Raw genomic sequence first — 17125 nt, forward strand, 5'->3', positions numbered from 1 at the left:
AGAAGCACCCCCAGACGCAAAAGTGAGTGATGTTTGTCTATTTTCATGATTCTCTGTGAGGTAAGTTATCATTATATTCTATGAAAACCAGTGTTAACTTAATTTTGTTAAATAATAGTGGATTCCAAACCTGTTCGTAATAGAATCAAGCAATACACAGAGTTTACATGTACTGTATTCTTTATTCTGCTCATGTTACATGGAGAATAGAGAAAAAACTACAGTCAGGAGATTTTCAGAAAGGTCCATCCGAGAGCTTCACTCTTCATCATGTCCTTTCTGTGAAAGAAGATGGATGAAGGTTAAAATGTAATAAACTACTGTAAACACTAAAAACATTCTAACAATATTCTGTGCATTGTCAACTCTATATTAAACGATGGGGCTCCTTGTTTGAGTGTATAGAATACACTATACATATCATTAATAACACCAACTCTGTCTACTAGTAAGATTCTGAATAAATATTTAAAGAAGCAACAACGTCCAGCATTTATCACTATAAATATAAATGTGTTGCTTGCCATCACACAGTAACTCACCACTGAAACTAAAATGTGTCATGCTTTTGAAGATTTTTTTTGAACCCATGACAGCGCACAATATTCTAATTTAAAGTTAGTTATATGAATGATAGTACGGTTATTGGAGATCAAATACTTAAAAATCAATTGTGGTTGGGGCTGTTGTCATACATGACTTGAGTTTGCAAATTATAACCAATATAATTAATCTGATTGAAAGAACTGACCTGGGAGCCAGCATCACAACTCTTGGACTCACTCCTCATCCTTTCCTTTCTGTGACAGAGAACATAGATTGATTATTAGAACATTAACATTTCACTGTGTGACGAAAAACATTTCATACTGCCATTTATTGTGTGCTCTGGTTGAAATTTTACCATGTGGATCTTCAACAGGTATGAATAGCTACCTGGTAACAATATAACAGATGATCCATTCAATACTTATTTTCTTCAGGAATCAATAGGTTAATATCAAGAATCCAAATGACCATTAAACAGAGTCCCAGATCCCACAAAGTTTAGGCTTTTCCATACATTAAATTGAAACAGCAACTTCACGGACCTTGGAACTGGCATCACGACTCTTGGCTCTCATCTTGTTGACCTGAGACTCAGCAATATCAGCCCTCTCTTCTGCCTCATCCAGTTCATGCTGAATCTTACGGAACTTGCCCAAATTGGCATTGGCTTGTTCCTCCTGTGAACATTTTAAAATATGATTTATGTTTCTAGCAAACAAAACAATTAGAGAATTACAGATGCATCAGTTGGATGATAGAAGGTTACTTACAGCCTCCTCTGAAGTTCTCTTGTAGGATTTGACCTTCAGCTGCAGTTTGTCCACCAGGTCCTGCAGGCGGCTCAAATTCTTACGGTCTTCCTCAGTCTGCACACAAAAAGAAGGGACAAAAAAAAGAGTCATACTGGAGATATATCTTACATTTCATTCTGAGCATGTTAATGTAATTGTGCATTGTCAAGTTAAAACAATGTACCTGGTATGTGAGCTCTTTGACGCGTCTCTCATATTTACGGACTCCTTTCACAGAATCACTGCTCCTCCTTTGCTCCAGTTCCACTTCAGTCTCTAGCTCTCTCACCTAGAAAGATATGATCATTGTTAACACACCATTTACAATTACTTTGTTAGTTACCACTACTTTCAATATTGAAGCTAGAAATATGACTAGCAATATGAAATGTGACATTGAATTAATAGACGAGAATGTAGCTTAGACACTTACTCTGGCCTCCAGCTTCTGGATCTGCTTCTTGCCACCCTTCATGGCGATTTGTTCAGCTTCATCCAGGCGGTGCTGCAGATCCTTGATGGTCTGCTCCATGTTCTTTTTCATGCGCTCCAGGTGAGCACTGGTGTCCTGCTCCTTCTTCAGCTCCTCTGCCATCATGGCAGCATCAGTAATGGCCTTCTTGGCCTTTTCCTCAGCATTTCTGCACTCCTGCACAGCCTCCTCCACTTCATTCTGAAGCTGGGATGTGTCGCCCTCCAGCTTCTTCTTCTGGCTCAGTAGGCTGGTGTTCTACACATATATATGACAAATTATGTTTATATTACCTCTACGTACCTCAGGTAGCAGACTTTTAAAGATGGAATCCGTAGTAGGAAAAACAGTGCCACTGTCCGTCCAAACACCATTGTTATTGTTTTTGTTTTGTTGACAAAGCAGAGGTGAGGAGCATTACACAACATGGTACAGTACATTTTATTCTGTTTTATCGTGCTTGCAATGACGTCCAAAGGGAAAAAACAGTGTTTTTCATTTGCAGTAACTTCTTTGTTGTTGTAATATCACAAACAGACATGTCAGTTTCACCATTAAGGACTCCATCTTTAAGGAGAACACTGTTCTATATTACTGTCTTACCTGTGAGTGGAGCAGCTGAACTCTCTCACTAACATCCAGCAGTTCCTGCTCAGCCAGTTTGCGGCCTCTCTCAGTCTGCTCCACCAGGGCTCTCAGCTCATCCAGTTCAGCCTGCATCAGGTTGTTGCGTCTCTCCACAATGGCAATGTTCTCCTTCAGGTCATCATTGCTACGAAGAGCATCATCCAGCTGCAGTTGAGAATCCTGTAGAAAGAATTACTGATTTTACTAGATTTACTATTTACTTTGTATACATTTACTACACTACACAGTGTGGTTTTTCTTTTTCTAAATACACAAGCAATGTTTTTAATTCAACGGTGTGGAAGTAATACCTTCAGATGGGAATGGAGACCCTTAAGTTGCTTCTGGGCCTCGGATGCCTGCCTGTTGGCCTGGCTGAGCTGGATCTCCATCTCATTGAGATCTCCCTCCATCTTCTTCTTCAGCCTGAGAGCTTCATTCCTGCTGCGAGTCTCTGACTCCAGGGAGCTTTGCAGGGTATCCACAACTCTCTGCTGGTTCCTCTTATTCATCTCCATTTCCTCATCCTTCTCCACCAGCTTCCGTTCAATGTCAGCTTTCACCTGATTGAACTCCAGCTGAGCTCTCAGGATCTTGCCCTCCTCATGCTCTAGGGAAGCCTATGAGAACACAGCCACCAATTGTTTGTAAAATCTTCAAATTAAAATGATGGTACTTTCACCATCAGTAAATGTTTACTTTTCTCACCTCAGCTTCCTCTAGAGCAGACTGTATCTCAGCCTTCTCCTGCTCCAGCTGTTTACGGATCTTTTCCAGCTCATGGATGCTCTTTCCCCCTCACCAAGCTGCTCAGTCAGGTCGGAAATTTCCTCTGTGGAAAATATTGTTGTACATCAGAATCTTTTTGGTATAACTGATCTCTATAAAATATCATTATTTTATTGACTAAATTACATAGGCTAATAATGCTCATGGTCTGACCTTGGAGGTTCTTGTTCTCCCTCTTCATGGTCTCCAGATGATCCAGAGACTCCTCATAAGAGTTCTTGAGTTTGAAGAGCTCAGTGCTGAGAGATCTGGCCTCTTTCTGGGAGCTCTCCAGCTCAGTCTGCGACTCCTCAAACTTCTGCTTCCACTCAGCCAAGACCTGAAAAACATAGTTTAAGTGGTTTGAATACAGTACACAGTATGGTTCAGATAAGATGGACAATATTGTCCAATAACTTAGAGAACAGAACTGTGTCTTTATGCTCACAACCCAAACCCCCGAGACACACTGGGCCTGGAAGGAATGGGTCAGGGGGTTAAGTGCCTTACTCAAGGCCACAATGGGAAGTGATGGTAGGATGTAGGATAATGCCAGCACAACCTTTTTGAACCATGACACTTTGTTGGGATAAAACATTTTGCAGCACAGCTAACATTTCCCTATTAATGCATTTAGTGGTAATGACCTCCATCTCATCGGATCCATATTTCTAATCATCTTTTTTCTGACCAAACAATTGGAAGATTAAATAGGTTTTCTTTTAACTACACTGAACAAAAATATAAACGCATCATGTGAAGTGTAGGTGCCATGTTTCATGAGCAGAAATAAAAGATCCCATACATTTTCCATTCGCAAAAAATGCTAATTTATCTCACATTTTTGGCACACAATTTTTGCATGCTGACCGCCGGAATGTCCACCAGAGCTGTTGTCAGAGAATTTATTGTTAATTTCTCTACCGTAAGCCGCCTCCAACGTCCTTTTAGAGTATTTGGCAGTTCATCCAACCAGCCTCACAAGCGCAGACCACGTGGATGGGGTCATGTGGGCGAGCGGTTTGCTGATGTCAACGTTGTGAACAGAGTGCCCCATGGTGGCGGTGGCATTATGATATGGGCAGACATAAGCTACGGAAAACAAACACAATTGCATTTTATCGATGGCAATTTAAATGCACAGAGATACCGTGATGAGATCCTGAGGCCCATTGGTCGTGCCATTCATCTGCCGCCATCACCTCATGTTTCAGCATGATCACTTTTATTTATTTCACCTTTATTTAACCAGGTAGGCTAGTTGAGAACAAGTTCTCATTTACAACTGCGACCTGGCCAAGATAAAGCAAAGCAGTGCGACAAAAACAACAACACAAAGTTACACATGGAATAAACAAGCGTACAGTCAATAACACAATAGAAAAAAAGAAAGTCTATATACAGTGTGTGCAAATGGCATGAGGAGCTAAGGCAATAAATTGGCCATAGTAGCGAAGTAATTACAATTTAGCAAATTAACACTGGAGTGCTAGATGTGCAGATGATGATTTGCAAGTAGAAATACTGGTATGCAAAAGAGCAGAAAAGTAAATAAAAACAATACGGGGATGAGGTAGGTAGATTGGATGGGCTATTTACAGATGCTATGTACAGCTGCAGCGATCGGTTAGCTGCTCAGATAGCTGATGTTTAAAGTTAGGGAGGGAAATATAAGTCTCCAGCTTCAGCGATTTTTGCAATTCGTTCCAGTCATTGGTAGCAGAGAACTGGAAGGAAAGGCGGCGAAAGGAGCTGTTGGCTTTGGGGATGACCAGTGAGATATACCTGCTGGAGCGCGTGCTACGAGTGGGTGTTGTTATTGTGACCAGTGAGCTGAGATAAGGCGGAGCTTTACCTAGCAAAGACTTATAGATGACCTAATGCACGGCCCCATGTCGCAAGGATCTGTATACAATTCCTGGAAGCTAAAAATGTCCCAGTTCTCCCATGGCCTGCATACTCACCAGACATGTCACCCATTGAGCATGTTTGGGATGCTCTGTATTGACGTGTACGACAGCGTGTTCCAGTTCCCGTCAATATCTAGCAACTTCTCAAAGCAATTAAAGAGGAGTGGAACAACATTCCACAGGCCACAATCAACAGCCTGATCAACTCTATGCGAAGGAGATGTGTTGTGCTGCATGAAGCAAATGGTGGTCACACGAGAAACTGACTGGTTTTCTGGTCCACGCCTCTACCTTTTTATTTAAGTATATGTGACCAAGAGATGTATATCTCTATTCTGAGTGGTGTGAAATCCATTAGGGCTTAATTTATTTATTTCAATTGACTGATCTCCTTATATGAAGTGTAACTCAGTAAAATCTTAGAAATTGTTGCATGTTGCGTTTATATTTTGTTCAGTATATTTTCATAGTTCATGATGATTCATTTGTGTGTACCACTGTAAGATTAATCCGCGCTAGAAATATTTTGCTTTAGCTCTGATAATATAGGTATTTAGTTTAAAATAGGTTTGCACAAGAGATTACTGGTTTTCTGCATTGTAAAGGTGCCGCAGCACACTGGTTGAAAACCGTAGCACTAGGCTACCTGCCGCCCCTAATGTACTATAATTAAGGCTAATAGGACTTGTGTATTCCATATGTTTTTTTCTTACCTTGTCAAAGTTCCTTTGCTTCTTGTCCAGAGAGGCAGCAGCTGCATTGGATCTCTCCACATCCACCATGAGATCTTCAATCTCATTCTGGAGTCTGTGTTTAGTCTTCTCCAGGGATGAGCATTTAGCATTTACAGCTTCCACAGCTTCCTCTGCATCCTGCAGACGCTGAGCCAGTTTCTTCCTAGATTGACATAGATGAGAAACTCGTTTCCGAACAGCTGCCTTTTTTCTCTAATATATAATGGTTTTATAACAGGTCATCCATGTATTATTCAACATGTACTTTTGTGTATCGCTCATTCAGCCAAGGTTCAATAGCCTGAAAAGTAAGAGAAAGTAATAAAACATCCTTACTTTGCGTCCTCAAGCTCCTCAGTCTTCTGGATGGCATCGGTTTCATACTTGGTTCTCCACTGAGCCACCTCAGCATTAGCCTTGGACATGCCACGCTGCAGTTCAGACTTGGCCTCCTGCTCCTCCTCATACTGCTCCCTCAACAGATCTGAGTCATGGCGAGCAGACTGCACTGCATGGGCAAGCGCGTTCTTTGCCTGGTAAGGAAATTTAAAAAAGGATCTGTGATTATGCCTGAAGATAAATGTAGTTGGATAAGGGACTCTGCATTTTTTTTTCTAAATACCTTGACTTCCTCCTCCAATTGTCTCTTGAGGTCTTCAATCTGCTGAATGTTGGACTGCTTACCTCTGGTCAGTTGAGAGACCAGAGAGTCCTTCTCCTCCAACTGTCTAGCAAGTTCACCTGTTTACATGCAATTCAAATTATTTTAAATTATATTACTTAATCAGGTAATTTATTGTGGATGTTCAATGTATTCTTTTTTTGTTAATGTACCATTCTCAGTTTGAAGCTTTGCTTTCTGCATGGTGAAATCATTGATGGATCGCTGTCCTTCCTCAGCTTTTGTCCTGTATTCACTCATCTGGTCCTCTAGAGTGCGGCACATTTTCTCCAAGTTTGTCTAAGAACAGATTTGTTTTGAATGAGAGAACAGCATCACTAGATTGCATCTTGAAAAAGCATGTATAGATTTTTTTCTTTGATTTACTAATGTTACCACATACTTTGGACTTGACAATCTGTTCCATGTTAGAGACCACATCATCCAGCTCCAGCCTGAGCTCACTCTTCTCTTTCTCCAGCTTCTGCTTCACTCTCTGAAGGTTGTCAATCTGTTCTCCCAGGTCAGCTACACTGTCAGCATTTTTCTTCCTCAGAGTGGCAGCTGTAGCCTCATGCTGCAGGGTAGCCTCTTCAAGGTCTCTGCGCACTTTCTGGAACTCAGCCTCCCTCTTCTTGTTCATCTCAATCTGGGCAGCAGTGGCTCCACCAGCCTCCTCCAGCCTCTCACTGATCTCTTCTAGCTCTCTGGACAAGTCTGCCCTCTGTTTCTCCACCTTGGCATGGGCAGCTCTTTCAGCCTCCAGCTCTTCCTCTAATTCCTCAATGCGGGCCTGAAATGGTAGGAATTCAATTCATCTAGTTCAAATGTGACTTTAAGAATTAAAGTGTTTCAACAATTGTCTTGAAATACCTGCAGCTCCTTCAGTTTCTTCTGAAGCTGGGCACTCATGGCCTGCTCATCCTCAATCTTGCTGTTGAGTTGGCTCATCTCAAAGTCTTTCCTGTTGAGATGAATATGCATTTTTAGTGTTTTCTATTGAATAATACTTTGTTAGCATATTTTGATCTCTGATCTTACTTCTTCATTCTCTCCTCCATCTGCTGCTTGTCATTCTCCAGGTCCATTAGACTTTCCTGGGTCAACTTCAAGTCTCCTTCCAGCTTTCTTTTGGCTCTCTCAAGGTCCATTCTCACCTTCTTCTCTTGCTCCAGAGACCCTTCAAGCTGATAAAGGTTATGTAAAACAATATTTGGAGAAACCAATTCACTGAAGCCTGTTTTTAGGATATTACTAATTTTCCTATTCCTATTTGATACTCACATCATCAACTTGCTGTTCCAGTTTGGCTTTGGCCTTGGTCAGCGTGTTGACTTTGTCCTCCTCACTCTGCAGGTCATCAAGTGTTTGCTGATGAGCCTCTTGCAGAGCCTTCTTCTCCTTCTTCTCCATCTCCTCAGTAAGGTTTTTAACCTAAGAAAACAGAACAGTGTCATTACACTTTTATCCAAAATATTTAATGGTAGTTTTAACATCACAGGAAAGACCAATTTATTTTACCTTGTTCTCTGTGGCATGCTTTTCCTTCTCCACTTTAGCCAGAGTGAGCTCCAGATCATCAATGTCCTTCTTGAGTTCTGAGCACTCATCCTCCAGCTTCCTCTTCTTAGCAGTTAGCTCTGAATTCATCTCCTCCTCATCCTCCAGTCTTTCTGTCAGCTCTTTGGCTTTGGCCTCAAGCTGGATTTTGCTTTTGATCAGACCTTCACATCTCTCTTCAGCATCAACAATACTGTCTTCTTGCTGTCAATGCGTCAATATATTGTAAGTATATCAAATTCTCCAATGCTCAGCAGTTTGTTTGGAGGCAAAATATTTGGACACTACAAATGATTGACAAATGGTGCACAGATTGTACGTGTCTATTTAGAAAATCATGTCTCTTTTCTCTCTGTTTTTCCATTTCTCTTGTTAGCTTATGGCTAAAAGCTAACTAGAAAGGCCATTTTGACCAAAGATGTGACTGCTGCAAAGTAACTGTAGTGCAGTTAAAGTTACTCACAGTTTGGACAGCGAGCTGCAGGTCATTCTTCTCTTGGAGAATGGAAACCATCTTTTCTTCCAGCTCCTTTCTACGGGCTTCAGATTTAGCATAAGCCTCTTTAAGCTTCAGGAATTCTTCCTTCATGTTGGCCATCTCCTTCTCAGTCTCTGCTGACTTCAGCAGAGGTTTGATCTTGAAGTACATCTTCATCCAGGGCCAATTCTTGACACCCATGAAGGCACGAATGTTCCATTGGATCACAAGCAAGGCATCCCTGCAATTTTTTTTATAAAATATAGTTCATACAACCTTTCCTCACCCCTAACATATTGTCTGAAAAAGTTTAAGCTATTCTCATTCCTACCTGCGGTCAACCATTTTCTGGAACTCAATTCTAGCAAGTAGACCACGTGATCTGGCCTGGAGGCCAGTGATGATAAGAGCGAGACGATCGTCTCTCATCTCCTCAAGAGTACCCAGGAGACCAGCCTTGAAGAACACCTAATGATACACAAGGCCTTCTAGTATTTGGTAGGATTGTATTTTTCTGCCAGATTACCATAAATAACTTGAATGTGGTATCTACAGTGTTCCAAAACGTTCATGCCTCTAGGAAAATGGCACAAATTGATGACAAGGTGGCCCTGTAATGAGCAATTGATTTTACAACTTCCAACCCAGCATGTTGACCAAGAGTTACTAAATTTGGCAAGGTCTTTAAAAACATATACAGGAAGTCTATCGCAAACAGTATGGCCACTATGCTTTTAATTGCTCACTGTATATCTGGGTCTACTACATTATGGCACTAGTATCTATTTTTATCTCTTGACTTGACCCATTTGCCCAAGAGACAGATAAAATGAGAAAAGCATGATCAGTGGTACATCAGCAATTATTTCAAGAGGCTTTGCTCAGGTTGGCCAGATGGTGATGTAGTGTTAATATACTGCTTGGACCCCGTAATTGCTGCTACTATTCCATCCTGGAATTTATGTTGCGTTCATAACCAAGTGGTAGGTCTGCATTTACCATTTGAATGCATTCACATGCTTTGAAATCATAAAAAAACGCTGATTGGCTAATGGCCATCAAGCTGTGTGATCCATAAACTAAAAGTACAGCTATCATGCTTGTCAACAAATTATAGTGTTCAAAAACCATATTATTAGATTGCTTTTATAAACAATGTTTTGCCCGATAATGCTGTTATCAGGGTAATTTCCTTAGTAAGTCACGTCAGATGTCAGTATGTTGAAGAAGTGGGAGCTCAGGATGATAGACGAGTTTCCGACTAGTAATTAATTACCAGTTGGAGGGGAGTTCAAGTGGATTATTTCGAGTCGTATGTGGTAAATTCCTACTTGCTACTTGGATACGAACGCACCATTAGATAATTTACCTTAGTGTGTCCTAATCTGTACTGGGTGTGGTCAATGTCCAAAGTGCCCAGCAGTTTTTCTGATGCCTTCATGTTGTCCATGAACTGACCCTCAGGGATAGCATTTGGATTGAGGATGCGGTATCTGAATTTAAATCAGAAAGTAATTATCTTTAAAAATGGAAGACCTGAATAGGTAAACAGTTGAATTTATTTTGGAAAGGAAATTAATAATTATTTTTACCTTTGTTTGAAGTCAGCATACAGGATCCTGTTGGGGAAGCCCTTTCTGCAGATCCTGATGCCTTCCAGCACACCGTTACAGCGCAGCTGGTGCATGACCAGAGGATTCTCCATGGCCCCAGGAGTCTTGGTCTCATTGGGGATGATGCAACGCACAAAGTGGGGGTGAGTAGACCTCAAGTTGGTCATGAGTTTACCCAAGTTCTCCTGTGAGTATGACAAATGTAGAATTTTACATCGGTGAAGGAGTCTCTAAGTACCTCACGAGTCACAACGGCATTTAATGCTAACATGCCAATCCACAACATACTGGCATCTCAAATTTAGTTCAAATATAATACATTTGTTAATATTCTGACATGTGAAAACATCATACATATGTTTATTTAAGCTCAGATTTACCCTGTGCAATGCAGACACAGTCTGGAAGGAAGAGCCTTTCTTCTTTTTTCCTCCAGCCGCTTTTTCTTCAGGTGCTGTATGATAATGAAATAACTATTTAAATATGCTATTATCACTACTATAATATACTGTGGATTGTTATTTATTTGAGTGTGTTGTAGTCTTTGCAGATATGAACACATAGTACCTCCTTCTGCACCAGCATAGTTTGCAAATAGGTTTGCCAGGAACTTAAGACTTGACTTCTGGAACAGTCCGACCACAGTCTCATTCAGAGGATCCTTGTTCTTCACCAGCCAGTTACCAATGTTGTAGTCAACAATGCCAGCATAGTGAACCATGGAGAAATGGGCCTCTGGTTTACCCTTAACAATCCTAGGCTTCTGGAAGCATGCATTTTTGCCCAGATGCGTATCATACAGCTTAGCTTTGAATGTATTATCACTGGCCTTAGGGAACATGCACTCCTCTTCAAGGATGGACATGATACCCATGGGCTGGTGGAAGGAATGAATGAAAATACATTTATGTTAAGGGAAAAGCATTGTGAATAAATATCAGAATAATTTGTCATTGAAGCACATTTATGAAGACTGTCCTTATAATATTTGAAATCTCAAAGATTACTTAGGATACATCATATAAACTACTGCACAACTGAAGATACCAACCCTTTCAATGAGGTCAATGCAGGCAGCCAAGTCCATGCCAAAGTCAATGAACTCCCAGACAATTCCCTCTTTCTTATACTCTTCCTGCTCCAGCACAAACATGTGGTGGTTGAAGAACTGCTGCAGCTTCTCATTAGTGAAGTTGATGCACAGCTGCTCAAAGGTGTTGAACTGAAATAGAAGTTCACAGTTACTTTATTTTGTCAGCTGTAATGTTCTAGATTAATTGTTTCATGTGTCCTTTTTTAAAATCAAATTTATATCAAACACACATCAAAGATCTCAAAGCCAGCAATGTCCAGCACACCAATGTAGTGCTGGCGAGCATTCTTAGTGTCCAGAGAAAGGTTGATTCTTATCACCATCCAGAGGAACATGTTCTCGTAAATTTTCTTTGCCAGTGCACCAACAGCGTAGTACACCTACAAAATATAGAGAGAAGAAAATACCTCAACATAAACACAAAGGACAGTTTCCGAGACACCGATCGGCCTAGTCCTGGACTAAAAAGCATGCTCAATAGGTTAATATAGGTATGAAAATCTTAGCAACTTTATAGACAAGTTGTATGCTCAATATTATAAAAACATTTTGGAGACTCACCTGGTTGACATTCTGACCTTTGGTGACCCACTCATTTCCTACTTTGACCCTAGGGTGACACAGCCCCTTGACTAGGTCAGCAGAGTTCAGGCACATCAGATATGCAGCTTTGTCAAGATCTAGAAAGGCAATGTTTTATGATTGGAAGAGGCAATCTAACTGATGTTTGATTATCAGATACTACTGCAAAATGAATTGAGAGGTTTTAAATCCTCAGCACTCACCCTCAGTGCCATCTGCCTCTGCTTGCTCCTCCCGCTGCTTATTCTTGAACTTCATGTTGCCGTAGTGCATGATGGCACCAGTCAGTTTATAAATGCCGTTCTTCTCCTCTTGGGAGAAGCCCAGCACATCAAAGGCATCCTAGTCCCAAATTAAAGGTAATTGTTTGCATTGGAGAAGGGGTTGGAATATTATTGCATATACAGTATATAGATCTATTACTCACATCAGTAGCCATTAGCTCATCTGAATCATTAATGGAAGTTACAGCAATCTCTCCTTGGGAGATGAAGGCATAGTCATAGGGATTGCTGGTGATGAGTAGCATCTCTGAAAATAATTGAACAGCTCAGTTTATTTGTGTTGATGCTGTGGTAAACTGTAGGTCATAACATAATATACTCCGCATTAGGGTTGGGGTCAATTAGAAAATTGCCATTGATTTATATTATAAATTGACAGGAAGGCAAATTAGTCATTAGAGTTTCGAAAAACCAGTGGTGGAAAAAGGACCCAATTTTCATACTTGAGTAAAAGTAAAGATACCTTCAAAGAAAACGACTCAAGTAAAAGTAAAAGTCACGTAGTAAAATACTACTTTAGTAAAATACTACTTCAGTAAAAGTCTTAAAGTATTTGGTTTTAAATGTACTTAAGTATCAAAAGTAAAAGAATAAATCATTTAAAATGTCTTATACTGGGCAAATCAGATGACACGATTTTTTATTTATTTACGGATTGCCAGGGGCACAGTTCAACACTCAGACATAATTTACAAACGAAGCATTTGTGTTTAGTGAGTCTGCCAGATCAGAGGCAGTAGCAGTAGGGATGACCAGAGATGTTCTCTTGATAAGTGCATGAATTAGACAATTTTCCTGTCCTGCTAAGCGTTTAAAATGTAACAGGTACTTTTGGGTGTCAGGGAAAATGTAAGGAGTAAAAAGTACATTATTTTCTTTAGGAATGTAATGGAGTAAAATTGAAAGTTGTCAAAAATAGAAATAATAAATTAAAGTACAGATACCCCAAAAAAACTACTTAAATAGTACTTTAACTTATTTTTACTTAAGTACATTACACCACTCCAAAGAACTGCAGCTGGAGATTGTTTTGTGTGCATTGGATTTTAATGTTGTGTGCTTAAATGTAATTTAAATAATTGTTACTACATAAATCATGCTATATTGTGTTGGGAGTTTTACAGTGGGGGATAGGAGTAGCACACTGCCTGGGCTGGCTGTGCTGCATCATAAGAATTGAATTGGATTTCATCAGAAATGTTCAGTTTAATCCAGAATTGACCTCAACCCTACTCAGTTTGATGATTCAATACTCACCCAGCAGTTCTGGTTTCTGTTGTGACAGGATCTGGTAGAAGATGTGGTAGTCTCTCTCAGCCTTGAGCTGGAAAGTTACACGTGACTTCTCCAGAAGATCTGATCAGTATGGAAAGTGCTTTTGATATGAATGTTTCCTGTCAAAGAGATCTGTTCAAGCCTTGTCAAATTGAGTATTGTACTCACAAGTCTCAATGTCAGCAGATGAAAGCTTCCCAGTGACTCCAAAATGAATTCGGATGAATTTACCCTGTAAGTTATTGTCAAAGCAGAAATTAATAATCACATTAGATCAGAGTTCAAGTAGTATTTGTTTTCTTTTTGAATACCTAAGTAGGTGTGCATGATTGAGCTTGCATTGTGTAATGGAACTGATGGAATAGTCCTACAAGTTTAAATTCCACCTATCTGGTTCTCAATCAAACACAGAAAATATTGAAAAGAAAACAAATACTATTGAAACCCAGCTCTGTTGCACACATACATATTTGATATTTGATTTGATATACAGTCCCAAAAGGGTTGATTAGGTGATGGACCTGAGAAAATTAGCTGATGTCATGACATCAATTAATTGTATCCTAATAAATTTCAACCACAAAATACAACAGATAAGATGAACATGTATGATAAGATTTAAATGATATTTGACTGCAAACAAAGACCGAACGTACAAATCGGGAGGAGTTGTCATTCCTGATGGTCTTGGCATTACCAAAAGCCTCCAGGGCAGGATTGGCCTGGATGATTTGATCCTCCAGGGTCCCCTGCAAACCAACAACCACACAGTGTTAAAATGCTGCAAAGATCTGTAGTCAACATATGCTTATCCAGCCACGAGGAATGTTTAATTTAGGATTAATAGTGATTCAGTGTTTCATTTAGTTGTTTTTTTGGCAGGGGGGCGGGGGCAAAGCCATGGGGCTAACTTTATTATTATTCTTTATTTTTTAAAGCTAATTTCCTTCAACAACTATACACATTATACCATGGCTTATGCCTAGTTCTTATGCTTTGTTCTTATGCTATCTGAGTGACTCAAACATTGTAACAAAATCAATGTTTGACTGTTTTGTTTTGTTTGTTCGTTCTGAAAGATGATCTTATTAAGAAATATATTGCTCCATTATATTTTCTACATACTTATATCTGCTTTTTAATTTTGCCAAAAATTATTATATATATTTTTTTTTTTATGAAGTTAGTGATTTAGTAGCAGCTTTGCACTGCTGCTAAATGCATATTGGGAAATGCTGAATATTTGCCCTCTATTTTACCTTTTTTTCTTCTGATACACTTTTCTTTCCGCTAACAGCAGCAATGCTGGCGAAATACTGGATGACTCTCTTGGTGTTTACAGTCTTTCCAGCACCGGATTCTCCACTGGGATTTAAAAATACAAATGTTAATGTCTCAGAATTTCTCTTAACTTTAAATAGTCTCAAATGGATATAACCTTTGGTTGATGTACTTACGTGATAAGGACAGACTGATTTTCCCTGTCTGTTGAAAGAGAAGTATCAGTAAATGTGTCATTTAAAAACATTTTATGTCACTGTAGACTAGTGCGGAGCGATTAGTGCTTTTTGAGGTCAGTTCGGTTTCAGTTTGATTATTACATTTATATATTTTTTTTAAACATGAAATGCATTATGAAATAATGACATAAAAATAATTTGAGGTTTTTAACATAAATTCCAAAAGCCAAAATTCAGTTGCCAAAACATTGAAAATATCCCATTGTCTCCGTCAGGTCCACATTGGGTAGACATCAATAGTAAAATAGGAAATTGCTATTAAAAATAATAAAATATTTCAGTTGTGTATATGACTTAGTTTTTATTTAATGAATGTGTTATTTTCATTCCTTAAAAGTCATCATCTCATCTCTGCTCAGGCAGTAGCAGCCAATCAGCCAGACAAAGTTCTCTCCTCTCCCCATACTGTACTATCTTTAGTCATCCTATTTAGCTAGGCTAGCCTGCCTAAGCGTGGTGAGAGCTGTCTGAAGTAATAATACTTTCACAAACTGTCTCTAGCCCCCTCTTATCATTGTGTTGTTTACATTCTTCTCTCATGTGGTCTATGCGGTCCGTGTGTATCTAACCTAACGTAACAGGCTCAATGGATTTTGGTAATTGTAGTTAATTACCACATTCCTGTGCTGAACTAGGTTGAATATTTGCTTAATGAAAACTACGACTCCCTTCAGCCCAGCGTCCCACTCTCGTTTGATTTGAAACAGGCGTTGGGTTTACAAAACAATTCACGAAATGGAATTCAGGTAAAGACGGTCAATTATTTGTTTAATACCCGCCCCCCCTCCCCAAAAAAAATTGGTTAATCGCTCAGCACTAATGTAGATGAAAAGTTATATTTTACCTGACAACATGTACTGGTAAGCGTTGTCAGATATGGAGAAAATGTGAGGTGGAGCTTCACTCCTCTTCTTGCCTCTATATGCATTGACAACAGACTGATCGTACACTGGCAGCCACTTGTATGGGTTGACAGTGACACAGAACAGCCCTGAGTAGGTCTGTGGAAGACAAGAGGGATACCGCATATTTAGTTTCATTCATTTGAATTAATATTTGATTTATTGGAGATATTAGCAGACAGGTCATTACTTACATAGATCATCCAGGCTGCGTAACGCTCTTTGAGGTTAAACAGCACAGCGGGCTCGTGCAGGAAGGTGAACATCGCCATGTCCTCAATTTTATCAAACTTTGGCGGGTTCTGGGGGTGGACGTCGTCCTCCTTCACAGTAACAGTCTGAAAGAAGAGCAAATTAAATCGTTTTTTTTTACATTTTCAATGTGCAGAAGTATTCAATTTGAGACAAATCTTAACTTGAGATTACACACAGTGTAACATTTTCACAAATCATCCATTTACATGTAATGCAAGATTTGCTTGGAAGTTAAAGATTTCAAGTTAAGATTCTGCTTTTTGTTGTCTCTTGTTAGAAAGATATTAAACATTAAAGAACATAACTCATTTCAGTTCATAACTCATTTTTCATCAATCATAGAGTTATCCTAGTATAACAAATTATTATCTTATGATTTTCCAGGTCATATATTTTCAGAAATGTTTTTCACCAAAATATTTACCTTTCCAAACTCCGTATCAGCGGTGACTTTAGCTCCATCTCTGCTGGTGATTGTGGCCTTGACGTATTCAACCTCAGGGTCAGGCACATAGCACTCTCTCTTTATGTCAAAGGGTCTAGTCTGGCATTCCATACGCTCCTTGTCTGATTTACGCAGATAGGACGCTGCGACGCCAAACTCTGCCATCAAACTGTCCCCCATTCTTAAACCTGTAAAGGCAGGAACAGAGTGTTGAATACATACATATGTACATATTTTATACAGTACAAGGTTTGAGTTAATGCAGCCCCAAACTCTACCATCAATGCGGCCCCCATTCTTAAATCTGTGCAGGTATGTATCTATTATTATTAGGTTGAATTTGCTAAACTTCCCAATTTACTTGTGCCAGTTCTCACTGTTGCCATGGTTTGTTGTATACCAGGATTCTCATAACAAACGTTTCTCAAAATTAAGAAAGAACAACCATTTAGATCTTCATACTTTACAGTATTTTTTACAATATCAACCATATATTGATAGTTTTACATTTTATTCTATTCATGACAAAGGGAACCGTGCATATTGTTGTAATAATCTAATATCAGTGTAAAGCACTAATATTAAATAATATTAAATACATCAACA

General features: G+C 39.4%; 1 pseudogene; it reads right to left on the reverse strand.

The window, feature by feature from the left end:
• Positions 1 to 211: 211 nt before the first annotated feature.
• On the reverse strand, positions 212 to 16707 carry LOC106590269 (myosin-7-like; annotated as a pseudogene).
• Positions 16708 to 17125: the final 418 nt, after the last annotated feature.

Source organism: Salmo salar, chromosome ssa29, assembly GCF_905237065.1.
Source record: "Salmo salar chromosome ssa29, Ssal_v3.1, whole genome shotgun sequence".
NCBI lineage: Eukaryota > Metazoa > Chordata > Actinopteri > Salmoniformes > Salmonidae > Salmo > Salmo salar.